The sequence below is a fragment of the Ambystoma mexicanum genome, chromosome 2p (assembly GCF_040938575.1).
Source record: "Ambystoma mexicanum isolate Mex_15411 chromosome 2p, UKY_AmexF1_1, whole genome shotgun sequence".
Classification (NCBI taxonomy): domain Eukaryota; kingdom Metazoa; phylum Chordata; class Amphibia; order Caudata; family Ambystomatidae; genus Ambystoma; species Ambystoma mexicanum.
In genome coordinates this window covers 885,368,584-885,391,190 of record NC_090923.1, presented here as the reverse complement: position 1 = coordinate 885,391,190, position 22,607 = coordinate 885,368,584, and the positions used below count along the sequence as shown (strand labels likewise).

Genomic DNA, 22,607 nt, shown 5'->3' with positions numbered 1-22,607 from the left:
GTGCAAAGAAATGATCATTACAAAAAACAGGAATAAACTACTATTAGTACTGCCTGATCGGAAGAAGTGAACCTGTATCTTTTATGTGCATGAATAACTAGGTGCAAAGAAATGATCATTACAAAAACATGTCCGTTTTCCAATTTAAACATTTTGCCTGCTTATAAAATACTCCTATTTTACTCCCTTAAAATCATTTTACTCCCAACCTTAAAGAAAATCAAGAGTAAAATACTCCCACTAACAAACCTATTCTGGATCACTGGCCGCAAAATAAATAAATTTACTGCAACACTATGTAACACTACTCACAGGTCTATGTCTTTTGCCAGCATCGACCAGGGATTACATTAAAATATGTGGAAGCACACACATTAATTGCCACCATTACCGACCTAAGCCAGACTAACAGTATCCGTCAGCAAGGAAAACTGCATTTAAGATCCTGCATGAAAATGCTGATATTTGGGGGGAGAATCAAGCAGACTGGAGTTAAAATCGCTCTCACTCCCCTGGATTCTGCACACAAACACACATTTGCAGCATTCCCTAAATGAAACATTTGCTTCAAAGCCTGCAGCAGAGGCTCATATGAGTCATAGATTCATATGAAGTTGCTATGCCATATCCGTAAGCAGGACAACTGAGAAGTCAATTTGCACAGCTAAAGTGAGGATGATTAACAGTTAAATTGTCCCCGAGGCCGGGTGGGGGAGGAGCACGAAGGCATTCGCTGAAACAGAGAATGGATGAACATGCTGTTCTACATATTACTTCCTTGTGTAGCCCCGAAAGGCTCGTGCGCTGTCTCAAAGCACCAAAAGGGGAGCATGAATAAGAGAATAGAAATTAGTCCATGTCAAAAGTGTTTTGCACATTACTTTGTTAAGCATGGTTTTGAACTTTACTAGTCACCGCCATAATGGTCGAACAGTGCCGAATTAACATCCTGAGGCATGAACGTCAAAAGGTAGCCAAATCTCACACCTCGCCGGGAACACCTGGCCATCAATCATCTAGGATTCATGATGCCATCTCCTTGCAGTGTACCTAAGGCCCAGTGTGCACGACCTGGACTCTGAAGTCCTATTAGAGGAAATGGCGTCTTACCTGAAAGAAGTGTTACAGAGATACGTTCATTATTCTCTTGACATTCTTTTATATTACAGGGCATCTGCCCCAGGGTTGGTTTAAGATTTAAAGGAACCCTAGGCAAAGTGACTTTTTGCAGTATCCAAATCCAACTTCTGGGATAAAGGGACCAAACCCCGTTAGTACTTGTAGGGACAATCTGGAAGTCACTGATGGGAGCATGCACCCCTAGGCATCTTCTTAGTATTGTTTCACTGTCCATCCAGTCCTGATTCTATCTACCCCAAATTCCCAAAGACAAGGTCCAGAGACTCGACAGCCACCAAGAGCAGCCATCCTCACTGGATATCAAACCGAAAGGAAGACAGCCATCTGTTGCTTGAAGGGTAAAGCCGAGCTTGTCCACGTTTCCTTAGATTAAGGCTTAGCCGCTTACGAGGAGCCTAAATGAAGTGCACTCATACTGGTTCTGGTAAGTGGTAGTGGGCCTGATCACCGATTTACATGTACCAAACAGGCTCAGAAGCATTCCTCTTACCATTCCTAGCACAATATTAAAACATAAAAAAATAATAACAAACAACTTGCCATCAGCCCCCATCAGGGGGGTGCATGGTGTAGCTGGGGAGGCAATGGGCTCTGTCGCTGTGTCGCCGCCCCACACCCTGTGACGGCAACAAGTCGAGACAATCAATGGTGCTGGTAAGCTCCGATCTACGGAATCCAGAAAACAGGTCACAGAGGAGCCGATCCGATGCATGTATGTGGGCGTTTTCTGTAGTGCTTCATTTTTGTCTGCAGGCCACTTCACTATAGGGAAAGAGGCACAGAGCAGAACTAGAAGCGTGGGACGGGAGGTGGGGAGGTTGGCAGTGAAATCAATGTTGGTGGCAAGACAGGGTCTGACAGAGAATTAGCAGCATGCGCCCACAAGAGCAGACCTCGTCCACTGAAATCTTTGTGCAAATTGCGTGAGTTGTGTTGAGTGAGGTATGGAAGTTATTTAAAAAGAAATCCTGGGCGGATCGGTCAGCTTCTGTTTGGTTAATCAGAGGACATGGATGTAACACCGTCAAGGCATTCTGAAGAACCTCATGTGAAAAAAACCTCTGTATAAAACACTGTGCCCCAATGTTCAAATAAGACTCGAGGGGTGTGGTATTTGGGGTAACGTTGCACGTTATGCACCAATGAGACCGAGATGAAGACCCCAGCTTTCCCAATTGATTGCATCGGGTTTCCTTTTTTGCCTACTACATTGGGTGTATAGAGGGTATTCAGTCCGCAGTGTAACATGGGCTATAAAAAATAAAAAAATAAACACTGTACGATATGTGGCCCATTATAATATAGCATCACTCTATATATAATGTGACCAACCATTAACAGGACAAATACCACTAAGGAAAGTACTCTCGTTCAGAAACACATTCTATGTTTACCTGTTTTTAAACACATACACACTATACTCTTATGTGTGCCTGCACTGGTTGGTAAGGTCCTCCTTACTCCATGTTTAAAGTTGGGCCTTGAGAGTAGTTCATCTAGTGCCTTTTTTCCCCCCTTTCTTTCCGGCACATTTTGCTACACTCCACCATTATAAACCTAGGACTCTCGGCATTAAAATGCAAATAAAAATTTAAAAACGGCTCATGGTTGAATAAACTGACTTTGGGCGAACAGAGATGTCTGGGTCTTCTACACTTGTATCCTGCAAGCAAGTGTGAATAAAGCTGGAGACCATACGGGTTGATCCTTGTGGGTGGGAGCAGATATGCAAATCTCTAGTCTCCGGTCACATGATTCAGCAAGCTAAAATGAGATCACATACCTTCCAGAGTCGGGATCATCCCATAAAACAGCCCATTTTACCCCATTACTTCTCAGAAGAGGGCATCCCACAATTTTTGAAAATGTTGGAATGCTGCCCTCAGACCCCACCCACCCCAAAAAAAAAAAAATGGTCTATTGGTAATCCAATCAAGACGTCGACCCTTGCATTTTGGACCTAGGGGGCACTGCACTTGAGCCACAACTCACTGATGATGCCCAACAGGTCAGAAATATGTGCCTGGAGTGGTTAGTACACTTGTTTGGAGGAGATCTGTGCAGTGGACTGTCCCCATGGGGGGTGAGGGGACTAGAATAGTAGGTAAATGTATATTTCTCCTCTTGTGTGATATGGCGAGTAAAATGGGATTGTAGACTCTACTGAAAGGGCATGGTCAGATAGAATGGGTTATTCGTCCTTGTTCGTTATCTGCAGAGGGGATCCCACAATATGTTTATGTCAATGGGTCTTGTACTACGCACTGCTGCCACTTGCGTGGTGTTGGTGCTCTGGCGGGTCTGCAACGGAAGGAGGATTCCAGGGTTTATTAGTGGGATTGAGAGGGAGAAGAGCAAGAGAGCTTTGATGTGCTGTTGGCAGCTTCAGTTTGGAGGAACCGGTCACCGAGTGTGGTGCATTTTCGGTGAGAAGCCGTCATGTGTTTCATGTTGAGTGTTGTGAAGTGCGTTTGGTAGAAGAGTGGTTGTGTTTAGTTCACGGTTTGAGTGTGTGTATGTAGAAAGTTGAGTTTTTAGTAAGGTTGTTAGTGGCAATACATTCCCTACTGTGAGGATCTCATGGTGACAACAAGTAAGAGACACAAGCGATCACAGTTAAGAGTGTTTATTGAAAAATTAATGCTGTAAGCAGTTTGGAAGAACGCCTAATCTAAACCTAAATCTAAGATGGGAGCATGGCCACTTATCAATGAAAACTAAGGCAGTCCTAGCGGTATTGTGTCAAGTCAAAAAGGCCTACACTAAGAAACCTATTGCCAAACCTCACAACCAATACAAAAAGGGGTGTGGCATAGTTCTTAAGAAAAAAAAAAGAAGTGTCTTCAAATAATATGTCAGCATGCGTTAGCTTGGGTCTCCTTTCCCCCGCGTTTTTGAACTGGGCAGGATGGGAGCTTGGAGCACAGTATAGTCTCAGGCTGCTCCAGTAGGAGACGACAGTTCCAATGGCAGCTCTCAGGATACCCTCTCAGGCATGGCCAAGTCTTGTTTCACTTTAAAGTCTCTTGCCTTCAAGGACCTGACATGTTCAAACAAAAAAAACAAAAGTTCCTTTAACAAATTAAAGTTCTTTTCCAATGCTCGCTGGGAGATGGATGTCCCCCTCTTCTGGGTGCTGACCCTTCTCAATCGTATTCCCAAAATATATCACAGTTCCTTTATCAATCAACTTTGGGTGATAGCTTCACCCCTGGATCTCCCTTGGTCAGGCTCGGACCCTTCTGCTGGGAGTAACTACAGGTGATGGCTTCACCCCTTGGTCAGGCTTGGACCCCTCTTGCCTTTAACGGGATTCAATTCCCTTGGTTTCTTAATGTTCACTTTCACTGTGGGATTCACATCCCTTCTCTCCTACCGCTTGTAGATCAGTCTTTCAATAGTATGGGGATTTTGCTTACAAATGTTTGCTCTGTAGGATGACACTGACCCATTTTGCTGGCATTCCTATTGCCTTCTGGTACTTGTAGTTTCTCTCATATGGGGCTTGCCCAGAGTCTCCCAAATTAGCATCCACGTGGTGCTGGTTTCCCTCTGCCTCTGGTCTCCCTTCACGCCTTTTACAGTTCATTCAAAGTTAATCAGCTTTGGTTCAAAACTTGCAGTGTGGCGATTCTTACTCAACACAGCCCGGTTCTTATCAGTTCTCCCCTCGACTCACCAGCTGTGATGAACCGCTTGACTGTTGCCTCACTGGAATCAATGCCAGTACCACTGGCGCGGGAGCTTCCCTTGCTCCTGCTTATCGGCATAGGATTTCCCTGTGTACCATTGAGATCTGCTGTAGGACATTTGTGCTATTGTTCGCAGTCTTAGGCTTTCTTCCACAGTGGATCTGTGGGCCTGGGACAAAAAGGGCAAGGTCACTTCTCTCCTCACTGCCCTCTCGCTTCCTGCCGCCTTTCTCCTTCTTTAGAACTGCCGCGTGGTAGCCGTCTCGCTGTGCTGTCTGATGTACTCGCCTTGCTCGTACTGTACTCTCTGGCTCCACCTTTTATCCCTGTGGGGAAGGGAAAGGGCCATCAGGTGTGTGCTATTCTGATCAATTGCCTGACCCTTGTATTGGGACATGTCAGGTAAACAGCTCTGGTGTTAGTCCATTGTCCTTTGTGCTGTGCGAAAGTGTTAGAGTTAGAAAGGGGGGTGGAGGGGCAGTGGTTTGGAATGTCCTCCGTAAGAGGATGGGGAAAAAGGTGTAACATGAAGGGGAATACCGCGTCTCACCTGTCGGTGTCCCACTCCCACTCCCCGAGGACCCCCATTCAGGTGATCCTCCCTCACTGGTCCACCCCCAGGAACCTGATCCAATAGTGATGGCCGTGTCCTGGCCACCTGGATGACATATCCCCGGGGACTAGCTAGGGAGAGACCTTCAGGGGTCTCACACTACCCACAAAAATTCCTCCAAATTGACACATTTCCCACCCCAACAGTTCATAAAAGTGTGATGCCTTTCCCACCCCCAGCAAATATGGGACAATGTTGAACAATGTAGGACCTGTGCAGCAACAGTCGACTCAGACTGAGACACAGGAAAGAAATCGGTTCGGGTAAAATATCAGACTCGTGTTCCAGACCCTTCAAACCTCACACCTGAGCGGGACCATAAACGGCAAGACCGGAAGGGCACGGGTGAGTCCTCATCGCCATGGCAACTATGAACACTCGGAGACCCAGTGATGCACTGCATTCACCTCACATAAAAATCAGCTCTCACTTCAATAAAAGTCCACTGCAGAATTAATAATGTACCGCTATCCGCGAGAATGGTCCGAGGTTACTGGTCGAATTGACAGAATAATGTGGCTGTTCAGGATCTCTAAGCCCCCTGCTCCCTCCATTCCCAGAATAAACATTACCGAGGGGCCAGTGTATCCCCTGAAAATATAGTACAAGGTATTACGAGCTGCTGACAACCTGGAGTTATAATGGCTGTGTTGTCTCAAACGTTAACTAAGGCCGCACTTCAGCGAATTTAAAAAACAAGAACCTCTTTATGGGACAGGGCGCACAGCCCTGCCAACTCAACCGCTGCAGTAATCATGAAAACTCTTTGTAAAAAGAAAAAAAAAAAAGAAAAAAAATGTTTTCGAATGCCTAAACTATGAGCTGCTATTCTGAGAAACAGAAACATTTATAAATGCAAATACAGCTCTTTGTCGGCTGCCCTCTCTCCTCGTGCTGTGCCCGACCACTGAAGCTTGAAGGAGAAAAAGGCGCCGTGCCCTCTCTGCATAAACTGGCCCTCACTGTGGTTTCGCAGTGGCGCTCTCCCTAATGGTTGGCAAACCACTAGAATGCGTGTTATGCTGCCCTGAGAAATATGTATGTCTTCCAACATATTTCAGCAAAGGGGTCAAAGGTCTCTCCTCAGAATTACCCACCTTAAAATGCTATTTAAAATAGCTTTTAAAAGCTCCCAACTCGGCACCTGAGCAGGCACATATGCCATCGGGACGAGTGTCCATTTACCAAAAGAAATCCACTGTTGATGGATAAAAAATAAAAATAAAAAAAAATTAGGATCTCGTCCATGTGGGTGCACGTAATGTACCTGTAGCATTAACCTTCCAGGTGTAGCACTATTAGGTGTTGGGAAATGTCCCTGCCCCCACCACCCTCTTGCTGCAAACTCCGAATGTGTAGTAATTGACCATACATACTCTCTGGGTGCAGTAAAAGGTTCGCCCCTCTCCATGCTGGCAGTAAAAAGCTGCCACAAAGTATAACGCCCTGTCCCTTGCCAGGGTGGCAGTAAACGAGGTTCCTGCTGCCTCTTCGAGCACTGGCAGCTCTAAAAGAGCTTGAAGCCCAAGTCAAAATGAATGAGCACACACAGCACTAGACCAGAACTTCTCGCCCGACCCCTGACCTCAGAGTACAGCATTAGCCCACTCATTTTTTCAGGGTGCAGTAGACAGCCTTGTAGACTCCCAGAGAAATATACACGTGCACAGAAAGAGTGCCTCAAGTCCAGGGTCCCGGTAGAAGTGCATGCAGTTTCCAAGCCCCCCACTCCCACAGGAGAAGATCATGAGTTTAACGGGATACATACAAGGTCTCTGCATACCTCCACAGGTGCAGTAGCATCCCCATCAGCCACAGATCTAAGTGTGTGGGAACTGAGTTATAATGAAGGTTAATAGTGAAAGAACTGTTCAGAAACATTTTCACAGTTCCTTAACCGTTATTTTCTCAGCTAAAACACAGCTCTGCATTTTACTTGACAGGTTCTTTGAATCTCTGACCTTCGCTTGGTGCCGTTGAACTTGTAACATAATATCACGACTTTGTTGTTAAGTGTTGCCTTCAAGCTTCTATGCGGGAGTGAAGGGTTTAAAGATAGAGGTTTTTACAAGTGTAGAATCTCAAATGTGTCACATTAGGCGTCTATGGTGTTCCTTTTAAAAGCTCCGGCCTCACAAAACGAACATTAATTACTCAGACCTTTGTATGCTTTTCATTGTTCTCCCCATTCCCGGTGTTTGTAGGCCACTGCTCTAGAGGCTGAAAACTGTGGGGTTGGCCCTCCTCGGGTTAGGGAGGGGGAGGGGGGGTCATGAAGGCTGCTGGAAAAGGAGGCAGGTAATAACCAGTGGACTTCTATGCACACAGACTGATAACATAACCTGGGTGTAAGAAACCAATACTCTTCCCCCCCCAGGTAATACACGAGAACATTGGGTGAGTGTTGGCAATACAAGGCAGTGGGATTTTATTGTACAATTATGGTCATAACAAAACAATCATAATTACAGTAACCATAATATGGTCAACTTTTGGGCATCGGGCCCGAGGTTGCCCTCTATAACCCGTGTCGCCTTTCTTGTCCCACAACAGTGTGCTCACCGTATAGTAACCTGTCTTCTTCCTCTTTCTTCTTGCCCTTTTTCTAGAGTGGGAGGGTTCTGGGAAAAAGAAGAGAGACTCTGTACGCAAAGTACTCTTTTGCTTGGGTACTCGTGCAGGGACCCAAACTGGTTTGCTAAACTGATTCTAGTTTTCTGCTGCCAAGGCAGCTGCTTATATTGGAACCAGGGGCTGCCTCTGGGTCTTGGTTGTGCCTGTGTGGGGGGCTGTGTTGCCAGCCCCCCCCGGCCGGCTGACGCCGAAGGCAATCACACCCTGTGGTGCCTAACACTGTTGCTCCCTGCCTACTTTCTGCCTCTCCCGTCACTGGTGCTTTGCGCCCCTTTGGGAGGAAGGCAAAGTGTCGTTTAACACATTGCCCTTCATTCTTATTGCTTCTGCTGGCAACGGTGCGTCTGCCCTTGGGCGGGACATGCAATGGAGGAGGGGGAGGAGAGAGGGAGCAGCTGCATGTGTAAGCTAGTACTAAGGCTGCCCCTGCCCTCCCCCTTTTCTGGCAGCCATTGGGTACAGTTTACCTGCCCCCGCCTGTTACATTTGCGGTACTGGCCATAACCAGTGGACCCATATGCAAAGAGACTGATAACATAACCTGGGTGTAAGAAATCACTTCCCTTTCCCCCCAGGTAATACAAGATAACATTGGGTGAGTGTTGGCAATAAAAGGCAGTGGGATTTTATTGCACAATTATGGTCATTACAAAACAATCATAATTACAGTAACCATATTATGCTGTACTTTTGGGCATCGGGTTCCGAGGTTGCCCCCTCTGGCCCGTGCCACCACGACCTGGATGGGTTGCCGGCTATCCAGGTTCACCCAAAAGTTGCTCCTCATCTCTTCCCCTATCCGAATTGTCTGTCCATTCTAGTGGGGCTCGCCCCTTGACTGTGCCTGGTACTGATCCCTGTGAGGGTTTTGTCATTTGCCTGGTCTTTTCCTTACGGGGGTGCATTTTAATGCTGTAAAACTTTCCCCCTGCTATTTGCCCAGCTCTTTGCTAGCTTATAGTTATGTGCGGTACAGCGTCCTTTCATCACGGTACGTTTTTCCGTGGGTTTTTTTACCGCAAATTTTTTATCGAAAAAATCCATCGCTTTTTTTGTGGCGGGGGGTAAAAAAAAAAATCACTATTAATATATATATGATTTTTGGTAATAGATAAAAACTAAAAGGGAATGGGGGTTTGGGGGGACCCCCCAAAAATAAATGGAAAATATTTTTCAATGGGTTTTTTCAATTAAAAAAATAATTAAAGGAGAGTTCCGGGACTTTTTTTTTTATTGTCCCTACGGTTCGGCCATGTGTTTTTAAGCATAACTCGGTAGATCGTAGAAAACTTTCCTATGGACCTTACCCGACTTTTCGTCCATTAACGCACTCGAAATCAGCCGCCATTTTCTGATAATCCTATCACTTGCCGCATCGCCCTGGCTCACCTGCTTTTGCGGCACTAAATCAAATCCCCCGCCCCTGAGCCGGACATCAGCAGACGCGTACCGCCCATTTCCCAACGCCAAAGCACGTTTCGTGTCAACAATCGCTGCGCCTCAGCTAATGAAGTGTCGCCATGGAAATGGCAGGACGCCTCTTTCCTCAATAAGTATAAACACACCGTTTCACAACACACAGCAGCAGATTTTCGATTCCATTACTCTCTGTGTGTTACTTTGAGTATTCTGTGACTCGTTTCTGTGCTCTGGTCAGCTACCTTCGTTGATTGTAGCCCGTGTGAACAGATACCAGTACCACCGCTATAAATTATTTTACTTTCTTTACCACACAATGGCTACAATAATGCCGTATATGTACGAGCCCGAGTACACCGAGGAAGAACTACTAGAAAGGCAAGCACGCGAAAACGATGGGGATTCGGACGGCAGTTGGGAGGACCAGTCAACGGATGAAGAGCCTGGACCATGTCGCATGGACGGCGTCTCCACCTGGTGCACGTGCAATCGGTGCGAGCTAATGCCAACTGAGGAGGAGAACTGCTGCTGCCGTGAAAATTCCGGGTGCTTGGCCTACATTTCGGAAGGCGAGCCAAGTCCGCAATGCATCACCGAGCTGCCAGAGTTCAGGGAAGCCTGCCTCTCACGGACCGTGTTGAGGATGATGATGGTGCTTATGCACGAACTTTGCGGCACTGTTCGTCCGCGTAATCCGAGTAACGAGTAAGTATACTCTGGTTGTGATGTCAGTGATGCCACTACTATTTCATGGTCGTCTCCCACATATAAAACTACATCTACATATCATTCGAATGCATGTAAATTGGTTCCATGTTGTGCATTTTCTAGATAGAATTTTTTTCAAAGCAGAATGACATTTTTTACCTGAATCGTCAGTGATAAGAAAGTTGTCATTTTAATACAGTTTGCATCTTTCATTTTCACAGGTGGTACAGGCTGGTGGCCTATCGTTGCTTCACTTGGTGGCTTCACGGGAGGCTCGGACACCGCGTTCGGAGAGTAATACCTGCCTGTGCGGTACTTGCCATTAGACAACATTTCCCCAGCGACAGTGGACAATACCGCGGATTTTCCCGGGATGTGCTGCAACCGCAACTTTACAATGTGTAATGTTTATTATTTATGTTCAATTGAAATTAAGATCTAAAATAAAACCCAACATATATTTTAACAATGGTTGTTTTGATTTTTTAAATGAATCTAGTGTGTCTCCATTGAATAGTCTTCCTGTGCCTTGTCTTGTCACACCACATGTCTCCGGCCAGCATCCTCCCTCACGCTGGCCGCCCACCTTCAATCCACATAACCGTTGAACCCATATGCAGCAGACATACATATGTTATTTTGCGGGTTGGCATCAAGCCTCCCGGCCTTGCCTCCTCCCCCAAAAATACTTACCACACCACTTTGTTCAAGCGCTGGCAATAAAAGGAAGGCCGTAAATATGGTTGATCATAATAAATCATCCTTTTGGGCACCGGGTACAGAGATGACCCCCTCTGGCCCGTGCCGCCTTGCCACCACAGGCCAGCCTGCTGCTGACTAACTGCCTTGGGATCCAGGGTCTCCAGGGTGAACTGCACCCATATATTCTCCTGGGAGGGTGAGGTATTTATAAACTCACCCCCCTGCCTTCCATGTACTAGATCCTGCAGCCTGCCTCTTACATGCAGTTAGATGGCCTCTCCTTGGTGAGGCCCTGCGGCAAACGAGTCTTGTCTGCACGACCACCGCCCCAATCCACCCCCCGCCCTATCAAAGGCAGTTCGCACCGGGGTACTTGCGCTGGCAAGTGGAGCTGTCAGGGAGCGATAAAGGCCAAGAGGTGCCAAAGACCATGTACACTTCAAAGTGGTCTATAGCGCATGGGTTGTTGTTCCCATGTCTACCGCCAGACCCCGTGTCTCCTGCCAAGCATCCCCCCTCACGCTGGACGGCCCCCTGCAATCCACATAAGTGTGTCTCCATTCACAAGTCTTCCTGTGTCTTGTCTGCACGACCACCGCCCCAATCCACCCCCCGCCCTATCAAAGGCAGTTCGCACCGGGGTACTTGCGCTGGCAAGTGGAGCTGTCAGGGAGCGATAAAGGCCAAGAGGTGCCAAAGACCATGTACACTTCAAAGTGGTCTATAGCGCATGGGTTGTTGTTCCCATGTCTACCGCCAGACCCCGTGTCTCCTGCCAAGCATCCCCCCTCACGCTGGACGGCCCCCTGCAATCCACATAAGTGTGTCTCCATTCACGAGTCTTCCTGTGTCTTGTCTGCACGACCACCGCCCCAATCCACCCCCCGCCCTATCAAAGGCAGTTCGCACCGGGGTACTTGCGCTGGCAAGTGGAGCTGTCAGGGAGCGATAAAGGCCAAGAGGTGCCAAAGACCATGTACACTTCAAAGTGGTCTATAGCGCATGGGTTGTTGTTCCCATGTCTACCGCCAGACCCCGTGTCTCCTGCCAAGCATCCCCCCTCACGCTGGACGGCCCCCTGCAATCCACATAAGTGTGTCTCCATTCATGAGTCTTCCTGTGTCTTGTCTGCACGACCACCGCCCCAAACCACCCCCCGCCCTATCAAAGGCAGTTCGCACCGGGGTACTTGCGCTGGCAAGTGGAGCTGTCAGGGAGCGATAAAGGCCAAGAGGTGCCAAAGACCATGTACACTTCAAAGTGGTCTATAGCGCATGGGTTGTTGTTCCCATGTCTACCGCCAGACCCCGTGTCTCCTGCCAAGCATCCCCCCTCACGCAGGACGTGATTCATACACGTCATTCATTCACAAACACACCCCTGTTTCGAATTCTTTATAACCCACTTCATATTTATAATGAGAACTTCTTTGCACTTTGCTAGTCAACCCGTGAAGGTGCTGGTTATCTGCTCTTCGTCTCTGTGAACTTCCGTGACCACTTCGAGGAAACTCGTCAGTTTGCAACCTGTGAACTGCTCCCTGTTCTTCGACAAGAAACTACTCTGATCCCTGCATCTAACTGTTTGCTCGTCAAGGTAAGGCCATGTACCATACTCATTTTGCGTCCAATTTCTTTTCGTTCAAGACAGTACATGCAAGGAACTAGTCATATGTTCTGAGTTTAGTCAAATTATTTTTCTATTTTTTTAAAGTTATTCAAATACTTATCCGCATGTGAATAACGTGTATAGTTCCAAGAACCAAAACATACCTTGCATTGAACCTTTTATGTGTCATTTAATTTTTTTAACACATTGGTATTCATAGAGAATTGTTGATCTTTACTTTTCAGAACTTTCCACAATGCCTGCCTGTTCCATTGGCGGTTGCCCTTCGAAGACCCATAATAAATCTGAAGGTACTATAATGCATGTTTTCCCTAAGACAATAGATCAGATAAGAGAATGGGTCCGATATTGCGGATATCCACCCTCTGAGCTTGAAAGTAGAGTCCTAGAAGTCTTTGCGGACAAGAGGGGTGATCGATACCGCATCTGCAGCAGGCACTTTACCTCTGACATGTACTCCACATCATTGCTAATAAAGAAGAACACACCGCGAGCGAGGCGAAAATTGCTCTCCACCGCTATTCCCACTCTATTCGTCCACATCCCTCCACTGGTGAGTCAAGTTTACGTATTTATCTCTCAGCCTTGCGGTAGTGTGTAGCATTAGCTAACAATAATTTCCCCATTTATGTATCCACTCAATATGAAGGCGGAAGATTCTCCATCCGTGTCGTTATTGCAGTCATCAGCCACTTCAAGCGCCTATCGGGTAATCTTACTTAGCTATTCTGCCATTGACTTGTTTTAGGCATGTAAATCAACAATTTTAATTTATCGTGTAATTATTTTACCTAATGGTACACCCTTGTACTCGTCCTCTAGTCTTTGTTTTCAGTTATAATTATTGTTATCCAAAATAATTCAAGTACTGTCTTTCAGGGAGATGCTGAGGAGTCCAACATATTGACGACTACCGTTGATGTCACTCAGATGCTCGAGGTACGTTTCAGGACAGTTCCATCGATGGAGATCATCAGATCTTGCATTCTTGTAGCGTGATTGTTACACACAATGTTTCTTTCGTTTTTAGCCATTGATATGTCCTTCTGTCGTCGCCCTCGTATGTGTCTTCTTTTTTCAATATTGTGTTCATTACTAATGAAAGTCCTATGTTTCAGGGAGTCGATGGAGCATTAGTCCAAGAAGAAGGGGGAGCGTGCAGTTACGGGTCGGCGCAACAGCTTGCAGAAGTGTGCACCGCAGTTACATCGTCCCTTGATGTTCTTATGCATTTCGAGGTATGGATACTGACAGCTCGATCAAGCGAGATCATATGACGTGATTACATCCGCTATACTTCCTTCTTTATTAACGCAAGTACTATGTTTCAGGGAGATGACGGAGCTTCTTCTACAAGAACATCACCCCTAGTAGTTGATGCAGATTTCTGGGTGGTGACACTTCCAACGATCGAGCAAATCGAATCATATTTAGATATCCATTATTTATTTTAGACAACTGATCATTTGTGCAGGTCTATTTAGATGAGCCGTTGACGCCTGCACAAACTTTATGTTCTTTTTATCAAAATAGAAAACCATACTAATGCAATTACTGTGTTTCAGGGAGTCACTGAAGCATCATCTTCAATAATATCATCAATGGAAGTCTATGAGGAGCCCAAGGTATGGATCTTGACAGTTCCATCTAACTAGATCAACAATGCGTGAATAATTGTCGTTTGAATGTTCTACACAAAGCGTTCATTCGTGTTTTGCTATTGAGATGTACGTGGGTATTGGTCCCCAAGTACATTTTGTGTTTTCGATATTATTATACATACTAATGAAAGTTCTATGTTTCAGGGAGTCGATGGAGCGTCAGTGCGTGATGGATGTGCTTATCAGGAAAACATAGTCGTTGCAGCGCAAGAGGAAGTGGAGACATATACACACGAGTCGGAGCAACAGCGTCCTGATGTTGAAGTTCGAGGCAAGAAAGTTTCAAAGAAAAGAAAGCAAAAGAAGGTTAGTGTCCTGGTCACTATATTATGTTGTTTTTCACTGTTAATAGTTCAATACTGTAAGTTGTGTTTAAACTGAACACCCCTTTTCCAATCTGTCCTCTAGTTGCGAGTGGGTGTACGAACTAGATCTACACAGACAGTGAAGCGAACGAGAGATGTTGCTTGTCAAACCTTTTGGCAGGGACTTGAGACTGGAGAAGCATCGTGCCAATGGGAAGAATATGAAGTGATTGACAACGGAGCTATACCACCACCAGCCATTGATAGTGAATGTCCTCCTGGTAGTTCGGATGCAGTCGGAGATCAATTCACAGAATCCACACCCGCAAAAACTAAGACCGCGAGAAAGTTGAAGAAATTGTTTTATTCACCCATCGCCGGAGAAGGAACAGATGTTGCAATGGAAGAGAATGAAGTAGGCGACAATGAAACACCATCAATATCACTGAACATAGCGGAAGACGATATCAGAGATTCTACCTTTCATGTGAGTGACATGTCCTCAACGTTACAGGCCGAACCAGCTGGGATGCAGAGTGACAGTATAAGGAAAGAGGCCAAATTCATTGTATTCGATAGTTGTTTGATTGATATTATTATTCGGATGAAATGTGGGCATTTGGTTGGTGGGGAAGTATGTGGGGAGCCATTGATTAATGTGACTCGTGCAATTCGAGGCACTAACCTTAAAATACATGCCACCTGTACAAAATATCATCCTTTCACATGGTCTGCACAACCTATGCTGGGACAACTGCCAGCAGGCAATCTACTTTGTGCAGCGGCTGCACTTTTTAGTGGTTCAAGTTTTAAAAAATTAGAGTCTTTCTTTCAGTTTGTGGGAATCCATTTCATTGCGAAAACTCAGTTCTACAAATACCAAACCGATTATCTATTTCCAGCCATTAGCGAAGGTTGGAGAATGGAAAAAATGTCTATTGATAGTACATTCGCGGGCAAACGGTTCAGGCTAGCCGGTGATGGACAGTGCGACAGCCCAGGATTTTCAGCCAAGTACTGCACCTACCACTTTCAGGACATGGAAAGTAAGAAAATTGTGAGTTCGGTGGTCGTGCAGGTGTCACAAAGTACATCCTCAGTGGCCATGGAGAAAGTTGGCTTTGTAGCATCATTGCAAGAACTACAATCGCGGGGAATGGTGATCGACCTGATAGCCACGGACAGACACGTTTCAATTGCCAAGACAATGAGAGAACAGTACAAAAATAGAAATCACCAATTTGACGTTTGGCATCTTGCAAAAACAATCAATAAAAAATTGTCGGCTGCAGGTAAAAAAAAAGAATTGCAAGGTATTTCACAGTGGTCCAAGTCAATCAGCAACCATCTTTGGTGGAGCTCAAAAACATGTGGAGGGTCGTTGGAAATTCTACTGGAAAAATGGCGGTCAGTAATGCCACACTGTACAAACGTTCACCGATGGAACACGAACCAACATTTCCACAATTGTGAACATGGCCATTTGTCCACAGAGGAGGCACGGAAGAAGAAGTGGTTGATTCCTTCATCACCCACTCACAAAGCCATTGAAAAGATTGTATTTGATAAAACTATAACAAAAGCTTTGAGGGGACTCACGGAATTCTGCCACACAGGAGACTTGGAGGTGTTCCACAATATGTGCCTCAAGTACAGGCCAAAACGATTGCATTTTGGCATGGAGGGCATGATAAATCGGACTCTTTTAGCGGTCTTGGCACATAACCATAATGTTGGCCGTCAACAAAGTAGGACGACCGGAACTTTAGGGACGCTTCGCTACAATAAGGCCTTCACTAAAAGAAGTAAACAACGGGTGATCAAACCAGTGTTTGAGGATATGCAATATGAGTTTATTGAGAAACTTATTGTTGACGTCCTAGATAGGCACATAAATGGAGTTGTGAACGAACCTGTGCAGGGGACAACTGCATTGCCACCCAACATTGCATCTGTTCCATGTCCACCTAAAGAAGAACTCCTTGAGAAATACACATCACGGTTTAAATGATTGTAATTTCATTGTCTGTTCTCTCAAGTCTCCTCATGTCGCAGGCCCATTGAATATGTGTATCTATCCAACCTTGTTCATTTGCGCATTAAATTAAACCAAACAGTAATATAAATCATTTTTCAAAAAATATAGAATGTCTCCGTATTTATGGTTCTGTGTGGCTGCAAAGCACGCAGACAAAATGCAAAGATGGAGTGTAAATTTCAAGTCCTGTGAGAATGCCTTACACTGAATGTAGCTAACTAGGAATGTGTGCTCGTTCAAAGTGAAGGTCAGCTGCTTTGATTTTTTCTCGGGTGCCAGAATGGCACACGACTCAGTATAAGGTTCTATTGTATTTTGACCTTGACAGGCCGGGACCACGTAAGAAACGATAATGAATATAATTTCAGAAACGAAAGCCATTTCATGTTCGTTCATTAGAAGAAATAACGTCGGCATAGAAGGAGTGGTATTTCGGGGCTGCCCTACGCACAGACGCAATGGAAAATGCAAATATAATGTAAGTAACTCTTTAGATGAGTTTATACCGCAATTTAATTACTATACAGTAGCACTAAAGACGGGTTAAGTTGTACTTGTTCGTTCTATGTGGCATGTTGTTTTGTACCGCGCACTATCTTGGGGAGAACCGTCTACTTTTACGGAAGCACCTCAAAACCTTTGCTTCTGCTTTCTCTCTCCCTCTCCCCTGCTACAACTGGTCCACTGTCTGCGATCTCGGTCCTGGGCCCTTCCACTCTCCACCTGCACTCCCTGTCAACCCCTGCACTGAGGGACTGTCTCAGTATCCTACAGCCATCCCTTGACGTTTAAAACCCAGTTGCACTGTCCTAGCTATGAAATAATTTCCCGACCGAATATATAAAATGAATAATTTTAATAAAGATCTGATGGTGAGACTAATTTCATTGTTTATGTTTTTCAAACAGGTACATCATGCATTACTGCATGTGTCACGAGTACCAGACACCGGCGGACGGCTTTTTTAACCGCCAGTTGCTTCTCCGCGTGAACAACGTTACCACCCTGACCATTTTATGGGACGATCGCCAAGTACAAGTATGCCCTTACGCGGTACTAACGGCTAGATGCAACATACAGACCGTTGTGGTGGGCTAGTGCCTCGTTGTTGGAACAGCCATGCGATTATCAGTGCGACCGAAGAGCTTATTTTATCGTAAACCAACACCCTGTTTACTGCACACGAACATCGCTTGCCTCAAGACGAACTATTTTGGATCGAGAGCAAATAAAAATGAAAATCGCTGAATATTCTATAAACATTTGATGTCCAATAAATGTACTTTGCCAAATGTACAATCTTGCAGTTTGCTTTTAAACCACAGTTTCATATTCCGAATTGTGGCGCTGTATTGTGAGATGATCGAAGACCCTGTGTACAGCAAAGGAACATCGCGTGCCTCAAAACGAACTATTTTGGATCGAGAGCAAATAAAAATGAAAATCGCTGAATATTCTCTAAACATTTGATGTCAAATAAATGTACTTTACCAAATTTACAATCTTGCGGTTTGATTTAAAAGTACAGTTTCATATTGCGAATTGTGGCGCGCTGTGTTGTGTGAGCTGATCTGTGTTGATTTCCGGGTTCTGTGTGGAGTCGCGTAGAAGACGCCTGGGCGCGTTTGCCTACGCAGCACAGTCACGTCACGGATAGAGGCGGGGAATATGAATGTTTTGATAAAGTCTGTTTCAGGGGCGGGGGATTTGATTTAGTGCCGCAAAAGCAGGTGAGCCAGGGCGATGCGGCAAGTGATAGGATTATCAGAAAATGGCGGCTGATTTCGAGTGCGTTAATGGACGAAAAGTCGGGTAAGGTCCATAGGAAAGTTTTCTACGATCTACCGAGTTATGCTTAAAAACACATGGCCGAACCGTAGGGACAATAAAAAAAAGTCCCGGAACTCTCCTTTAATAAAAAAAAAGTTTTTAAAAAAATTGCTGTAAAAAACACTGCGAAAAAAACATCCCGCAATGAAATGACATGGAAAGTTATGTGTGGCCATATATCATGTGTTTGCCTCTTATTTGCCCTTGCACAGCTGCCTAGCTTGTTTCTTTTTAGTAAAACTAACAACTCCAGTTTGTTTAAGATAAATTAACCCTGGTCTTCCCCTTGGGTTGGGTGGTTCCTGCTCTGACTGTTTCTGGTATTACCGGTTCTGAGCCCACTTCTATTTCATATACTTGCTGCAGTACTTACATATGGCCCCCCCAAAGAGGCCTTCTGGCCCTTCTGCTGTGCTTGTAGGTTTTTTACACTGTATTGGCTGTGGGCTGGCTTAATATTTTTATTAATTTGCTTCACGCATTATGCTAGCGTTTGCAACTGCTCTTTTGGGAGGCCCAGCGTGCTACCCTAGTTTCTAGTATTACTGCTACCAGCCGACTTCATTTTTCAACCCGTTTTCAGATATCGTGCTATTTGCCGCTTCTTGGCCCCTGCCCTCCGGCATTGGCCCGTTATATTGTGCTGCGTGGTGTTTTACCACTGCTTTTTATTTTTTAAAACCGTTTTCAGGTTTAGTGCTACTTTCAGCTCTTTGGCCCTGGCCCTCCAGCGTTGGCCTCTTGTTTGCCTTAATTTTTTCTTACTCGTATTTCCTCTGAATATTTGTTGCTGCCTTGTGAGCTGTGCTGCCCCGTTTTCTAATATTCTATGTAATATGACCTGCTGTTGTCTGTGATTTGTCTCCTTTACGAGTGCGTGTTTAACTATGCATGTGTCGGTAAGTGAAATGAGTTGGTGGGGCGTTCATATGTTATGGCCCATCCTTGTGCTTAAACCTACCGTTATTCTTCACCCTTTTTGTTTTCCCCTTCTTTTCTGGTCTGAAACAGTTTGGCGGGATGTTGTCTATGTTCGGTAGCGATATCTCGCCCCTGCTGCTAGTTTGGCTGCCTGTTGTGGCGAGCTTTGGCCTTTTATGCTGGTCCCAGTATTGCTTGTTTGTCCTAATTTGCTGCGCTGATGTGTCTGCTTCTTAACCCTGTCGACTGGATACGCTCGTAACTGGGGCTCTGTTTTAATTAGCTGAAATGAACCAGTACGCCTTTGTTTTCCTTGAGTGGATCAACACTCTGTTGCCCTTGCCGCGCTCTGAAAACTGAAAGAAAAAAAAAAAAAGAAAAAAACACTGTTCACCATCCCATGTAACTCATGCAGCACGCTGCGGGAACTCCCACCTTCTGGAACGCTTCTCGGTTTTGTGTGGCATCCATGCTTTGGGGTTATTCTAATCTTTTCTTTTCCGTTCTCATTTTAGTATGTGTGCTGCTGATGCGAGCACCTTGGGTTAATACTGGTTCTTGGCCCTAGTAAAACTTTATTTACCTTGTGTCCATGGATGACCCTCCCATGCGTGGGAGTTTTATTCCAGAATTGGGTTGTGGGTTTGTGTATGATCTTACATGGGTCAGCTCTGTGCCTCACTGGCCTGCCACTTGTGTTCGACATCGGTTCTTCGTTTAGCCCCTATATTTCTGTGGGGGTTTTCAAGTCCCCCCCGGTCCCAGGTATGGCCCATTGATGCTTGTTATCACCACGGTACCTTCTTGTGCCCTCTTCTGACCATTTGCCCTCGCCCAAGTTATCTTGTGCGCAGCCATCTGTTTAGTGGGTGCGCCACTCGGAGTGTCAAAAGCCAATGGTTTTGCCTTTATCTAGCATGTGGGCGGACCTCTTATGAAGCCTCTGAGCCTGCTTTTTCCACCCCTAAGTATGTGATGGACATATCTCGACCTTGTAAGGATGGTGGGCTGCGTTTGGCTCTGCCAGGATCGGAACTTGGATCTGTAGTCTCTGAGCGGATGTGAAAAAACGAGCTCTCTGCTCGCTGTGTTACCCGACTGTTCAGTTGTCTATCCTTTCTAGTAGTTTGTTTCAGATCTCAGGAAGGTTTTTGTCTGCCTGAGAGTGTGCTTTTTTGGGCCCCAGGCTGGCTATAGAGCCGTCAGCATTTTGCACACTGTGTGCCTTCTATTTCCCCCCTGGGTGCTCTCTTGCTTGGTTACCAGTCAAATGGTCGAAAACATTTGGTCGACAGGACAATTGGTCGACACCATTTGGTCGAATGCCAAATGGTCGAATTTTTTTTTTTTTTTACCCATTTTTTGGTTTTTTTTGGCGGGGTCCTACATCCCCCCCCCCCCCCCTCTAACCCCCTTTTTTTTCTTTTTTTTTTTTTCCCCACACGAAAACCCACAAAACATATATATAAAAAAAAAAAAAATTCGACCATTTGGCATTCGACCAAATGGTGTCGACCAAATTGCAGTCGACCAGTTTGTTGTCGACCAGTTGACTGGACACCCTCTTGCTTACCTTGTCTTTGGCGTTTTGGCGCCGTCTACCCTTCTTCTCATGGCTCCTTACCACTAGCTGCCCGATGTCCCGTCTGTTTCTGTGCTACTTTGCTGGATTGGCGTCACCCCATTCTGTGCTTGCGACCTAATTTTGTTGAACTCCTTATGGAGTGTGGCTGCAACTGGGTCCCCCATGTACAGGTTCTCCTTGTGTTGTGGGAATTGCCGTGTTTCAAGCCCCATTTTCAGGGCTCTGTTTATTCTGTATACACAAATAGTTTGCCATGCTCCGTTCGGATAGCTAAGTGGATGGGTTATCCCTTTATTAGCCGTCTGTTGTCTGGCTGATATACATTTGTGCTTCTGCTCCCCTTAAATATCTGGGGAAGCATTTCAACATGCTTAGTTTCTTGCTGCGGTTGTTGTAGCTGCTATGTGCTCATTATTGCTTCAGATCCTCTTCTTGAACCGCATAACACGTACCACTGTAGCAGGTGACTGGTGCACATTGGCTTGTGCGATTGCTGCACCTAATGGTCAACCACCACCTTCTTTTTGTTGCATTCCGCAAGAATACTTTTTATCGCAACCTCTGGCATCCGAGTGCTCCTTTTTGCCCCCGGCGTGTTCGACTGTCTTTCTCTGGATAGCTTTCTCTATAGTTACTTTGTCCTGGCTAACATGCCTCCTTGCCACATGTGCATCTCTTGGTGGAGGTGTTTGCGGTGTTGTGGATGATTTCTTGGGAGGCCTTGTTGTGCCCTGTGTTCAGGGTACTGGGTTTGTAGTTAAAACTTGACTCATGTTGTATTTCAGGGTACTGTTCTTATGGTTGGTAAACTTGCTCATCAATTCCGTAAGCGATAGTCTTTTGGACAGCTTCGTGTTGTGCTGCCTACAAAACCGCACATGTGCTTGTTCTGCTCCCTTTCTTCATTCTCCCAAAAAACGACATTCATGAATTCAGGTTGCAAGACTTGCCTGCTCTGATCCATCTCTCATTGTGCCCCGTGCAGGGTACTGATTGGTTTGCAGCTTGTGATGTGTATACTGAGTATTTTAGAGCTGCTAGTTATGCAAAAGAAAATTAGCAATTGAGAAACTGACAAGTTTGCAGTAATTCGGCATGCTTCATGCTGTCCTCCTACAAAAAGGGTCTTCCTCCTGCTTCGTAATACAGGCAGTGCTTAAAGTGGGCCGGGGCCTGCCGGGGCTGGGCCCCGGCAGTCTCCAAAAAGTGGGACTGAGCCGGGGCCCTGCCAGGGCCCCCGTCCTACCGCAAAATTGGTGGGATGCATTATCCCGTCGCGTCCGCAGCCGCGACGGGAGATGCGCCTGCAATGAAGTCAGGCAAGCTGACAGAAGTGGCAGCCAGCCACAGCGACGCTGTGACTGGCTGCCACTTCTGTCAGTCATAGTAACTGCATCTGGTGACCCCTCGCGCGAGAAGTCACCAGAGGCAGTTACTGTCCCTTTGTTTCCCCAGGTCGCCGAGGTGCCTTTAACCCTCGGCGAACCTGGGGATTCCTCGACATATTTCGAGGTTTATAAAAGATGGCTTTGAAAGTACACATTTCAAGCCATCTTTTATAAAGCTTTGCCGACGGACAATTTTGGCCGTAGTCAAAGCTTTATAAAAGATGGCTTGAATTGTGTACTTTCAAAGCCATCTTTTATAAACCTGAAATGTTTAAAAAAGATGGCCTGAAAACTAGGCAAACCGTAGGGTATGCACACAAACATATATTAATGTTATATATT

At 45.8% G+C, this 22,607-nt stretch overlaps 1 protein-coding gene and 1 non-coding gene across 2 annotated transcripts in view; both read right to left on the bottom strand.

The window, feature by feature from the left end:
* PRKD2 (protein kinase D2) overlaps positions 1-22,607 on the bottom strand; it is a 704,913-nt gene that overhangs the window by 657,339 nt on the left and 24,967 nt on the right. The window lies entirely within an intron of this gene.
* LOC138568094 (U6 spliceosomal RNA) lies at positions 19,725-19,831 on the bottom strand. Its single transcript, XR_011302467.1, has one exon. It is a non-coding gene; the product is annotated as a U6 spliceosomal RNA (small nuclear RNA).